A 4,253-nucleotide genomic window follows, 5' to 3' on the forward strand; every position below is an offset into this window, starting at 1 on the left:
CGGGATTATCCAAAATTCCAAATGCTCTGGTGTTCTTTCATCTCCGACATATATATATGTCGGGTTTACATTAGAATTAGGGTTAGGGGCGTAAAGCGAATCTTCGTTTGGATTACACGTCGTCGTTATGCAATAGAGAAGACATTGGCTAGTGCAAATACGATTACCATAGAACCGGACAAGTAACCGTGGTAATTAGATACTCGAGAAACTAATGACAATGATACTAGGTTCAATAACGAACCCGCGGACAACGGGACGGTAGCCGTACGCACTCGCAAAGATCTAAGTCGAATTCTGTGTTAATAGTCGCTGGCGTTAATCTCTTTTTTTGTCGATGAGACCGCAAGAGAGAATGACTTTCCGTCCCGGTGATACCCCAGAGGAAAACTATGACGGGGTGTGTCTAAGGACACGAGATCATCGGATTCGTCGGGGACATCCTACGTTCGGAAAGTAAGGGAAATTGACGTTGCTGCAAATTGGCCAATCTCCATACCGGTAGTTAGAAAAGGATGCTAGCTGCCCTTGAGGGAGGGTTGCTAGTGGGAGACGTCGTTCGTGGAAAAATAGGTCTCTCCTGTCTTCCCGTAACTGGGACAAAGACTGTGTATCTGTTGAAGGATTTTAGGTAACTAGATATTAGTGTTTATGACGGTCCTGGGGCTAGCCAATCACGTACTGTGGAGACGCGTCGACATCTGGTAAACATCCTGCCCGGAGAATAGGATCTGCGTGTCGCAAGCTACGGGACAGAAACCGTTGGAGTGTTTACTGCCACGTGCCGCTACAAATCTTTCTTTTAAGGAGAGCTATAGGATTACTCAATGCCTTTGTTAGATGGAGAGTTCGTCCCGTTGACCGCGGCCACGTTCGGCGACTAATTGTCGCCTTGAGCCCAAGCTCATTGTCACAAGTCTCAAACAAATACAATTGGTTAGAATGACGGCAAATCGTTTAGTTACAACTGTAGATTTTAATTACAATGTTTTTATGGATTTTCCCGAGGTTTCAGAGGAAAGGCACCGGTGTCCTCTTATCTCCGACATATATAAATTATATTTAAGAAGTTTGGGATAGTTTAAAGATGAAATAAATTGCTTTTTAAGTTTAATCTCTTACTTTGGACGAAATCAAGTTTCTCTGGAATTTGGTGGAGTTTAAGATTTGATATCGGTGTCGTAGGAGTTATGTGACACTTTAAGGTGGAATAAATCTAGCGAGGAGTTTAAGGTGCGGCAAAGGAGCGTGGAATGTTGCAATAGAAATTTATTGCAGTGTTAGTGCATTGGTAGATTGATCAAATTTACGTGTAGCGTGGGTAACCAATGGTAAATATTTTGCAATGTGTATAATTTCTCAGTAATCTGAGGCTTATAAAATCTATTGACAACTAATGGAAATTGTTGATTTAACAGATCAATTTTAAATTCCTCGTTAATCTAAATTTTTTAAATCCTATTTACAGCTAAACCTTACGACGAAAAATTAACGAAGTGGAATAAAAATGGCATTGTGATTCTTCTCGTCGTGTATCGGTGTCACATCAAATTTAAGAGACAGTTTTACTTGCGGATGCTGCGTGTTACGTTGGTGAAGTCGACGAAAGCGTAAAATAGGAGCTCGTCCGAAATACACTAACGCGGAAGGTTAAATTTAACGCAAAAGGCTGAGAAATTAGTCTAGAACTCGAAGTTTCATTGGTACGACGTACTTGAAATGCATTCAAAGAGGTCAGCGACCTCGAAAGGGGATGAACGCAACTGTTTCGTGGGAATTTCTTATTGTGGCTTATTTGGATGAAGCTGCTTTAAAATCAGCGCTGGATTCGTCTGTTTTTTTCCCGGAAATCATAAAATGTTTAGGCCAGGCGACTCCATGTACAGAAAATGTTATGTCCACTTTTTACGTCCGTAGAATTCAACTCTTTACTACTATGCACTTCTTCTCCAAAAAAATATCGCGTTTCAATATTAAAAAAGTTTCAATAATATACTATCCATTAGAAGAATGATAACATGATAACCTTACAAATTATTAGTATTAACAAATTCTTATTGTCGTATAGAAATGCCAACTATTGCTTCGGTAAAACAAACAAAGGAATTTTACAGGTAAATTTTACAAATTACAAGTCATCTTATAACGCAAAATACGACGTGTATAATTGTCTCAATTTATTAATAGTATTAATAAATTATTATGATAAAAGATGCAGGAATCTTAGCTTCATGAGAAATTAGAGATGAAAATGAGTGGGAAAAGATTAATCACTGGTCCTCCTAAAAAGATGCAGTCCATGGATGCCCAACGGAAACCGTTCCCCGAATTCTCATCCCGGACGTCGTACGACCAAAGACAAAAACAACTCACTCGAGGGCATTGCGGAGAGACATTCATCGAGGACACAATAGTATTATTCCAGAAAGTGCTAGTTCTTCCTAGATTCCGGTTACAATGTTCTTAACGCGTGGAAATTAGTCTTGACCAGGAAACATCTATAACGGCATGTATTTTCTGCCGTGATTGCAAATCTGTTTGGAACATGCGGTTTCTCCGTTAATCTAGGCGCTGTTGTTCAATTGAGTCAATATTATTTGTTGGTAGATTAGTGTGTGCAAGAGCGCTCTATCCATTATTGACCAATTCGAGCACGTATTGGTAAATTTCACACCGGCAATTACGGTGAAATCGTTCGTGGTCGCTGGAAATTAGCAGTATCGTTTGCGGTCGTGAGCTGATTGACACTGCGTGAGCGGGGAATTATGTGAAGCAGCTTTGCTTTGTCGTTTCATGCATTTAATAGGTTTACGGCGGTGGACAGAGTTTGTAAAAAATGAAGACAAGGTAGAAAAAGATTATTTTTCATTTTTTACTATTAGATTATTTTCAAAGTGATCTTTTCAGTGAAATATGATTGACAAAAAATAAGATCTATAATTGAATCATTATAGAAAATAGAATAATATTGATAATAAAGAAATAAAAATCAATTATAGAATAACATATAATAATAATAATAACAATAATGTGGATAGACTTTATGTTTACTTTTATATGTATAATGATACTGTTTGATCCTTGAATTAAAGTTAAGATTAACGTTGCGATTATGATTATCCTTTGTCTGACTAAATATATTTGAAGTATCAATTACAGTAGAATTTTTGAAAGATTCTTGGCTGTTAAACAAAAAACTGGTTCCTTTATTGTTAGGGAAGTGATACATTTACACTGTACATGAGAGTGTGTGTGTAAGGGTTAGAGGGCGTCAAGGACTTAGTGGAGACAAAAGACTGTTGCCAGATGTTAGAAGAATCTAGGATAGTCGGTTGGCGACCAGCGTGCGTGCAAGACGTTCTTCAGAGAGTAATATAGATGTATAACTGTTGTGTGGGAAATATAGTCAATAATTTGTATTCCCAAATCCTCGAATTTCCTTAACATTTATATTTCGCTCAATTATCATAGAATCGTGAAACTGACTTTCACTTCAAATTTTGTCTGTTTCAGGGGTAACAAGTACCTGCAAAAATCATCCATCAGCCGGATATGTGCTGTCGGAGGGTTTTTCATTAGCATTCCCGTCTTTCTAACTGGTAAGAACCAATTCCTTCAATTCTGTCGACTTTAACCTTTTGAAAGATACTAGTACATAAGTTATACGTTTAATTTTTCTTGAATTCAGGCATGAATCTAAAAGATACTGTGAACTATCTCTGAGTGTATGAAATCAGTTTAGAAATCCAATGGAAATAAAGTTAATTTTAACGCCGAATAGTCATTATTTTTCTTAGAAAAATAAAAAATGATCGTCTTTTAGGGAAGTTTTAACAGATTAATTTATAAAGAGCTGAAACAGAATATTCATGTCATGCATGAATACGGCTGGTGGATGGATCGAGATCTAATCTAAAGTTTACGTTGTGTCATGCTAGTTTACACAGCTATCATTCGCTCGATCGATCGTTAAGCTGTTGAACTCGATTCAAGACGGACATTTTGACTCTGTTCAGAAGAAAACTGCGTTTTAATAAATTTGACGGAATAAAAATTATGATAGACCAGAACGTTTTTTTAATTATATCATAAAATTTATTTATTTTTTTTAATGTCATGTTAGAAACTTCAAATACTGTCCAAAACTTCGAACGTAATCGTTTTAGAAATTTGTAAATTACTTAACGACCAAAAATATTGAATTCTCTATTGCCTGAAGATAGATTCTCTATAATTTAAGTAATTTATTCGTC

At 36.8% G+C, this 4,253-nt stretch overlaps 1 long non-coding RNA gene across 1 annotated transcript; it reads left to right on the forward strand.

Moving 5' to 3' along the window:
• Positions 1 to 1,133: 1,133 nt before the first annotated feature.
• On the forward strand, positions 1,134 to 1,502 carry LOC117241439. Its single transcript, XR_004494992.1, has 2 exons — positions 1,134 to 1,331; positions 1,469 to 1,502. It is a non-coding gene; the product is annotated as an uncharacterized LOC117241439 (long non-coding RNA).
• The last annotated feature ends 2,751 nt before the right edge of the window (positions 1,503 to 4,253 follow it).

This window comes from Bombus vosnesenskii, unplaced genomic scaffold, assembly GCF_011952255.1.
Source record: "Bombus vosnesenskii isolate JDL3184/JDL3185 unplaced genomic scaffold, Bvos_JDL3184-5_v1.1 scf7180000015888, whole genome shotgun sequence".
NCBI classification, from domain to species: Eukaryota; Metazoa; Arthropoda; class Insecta; order Hymenoptera; family Apidae; genus Bombus; species Bombus vosnesenskii.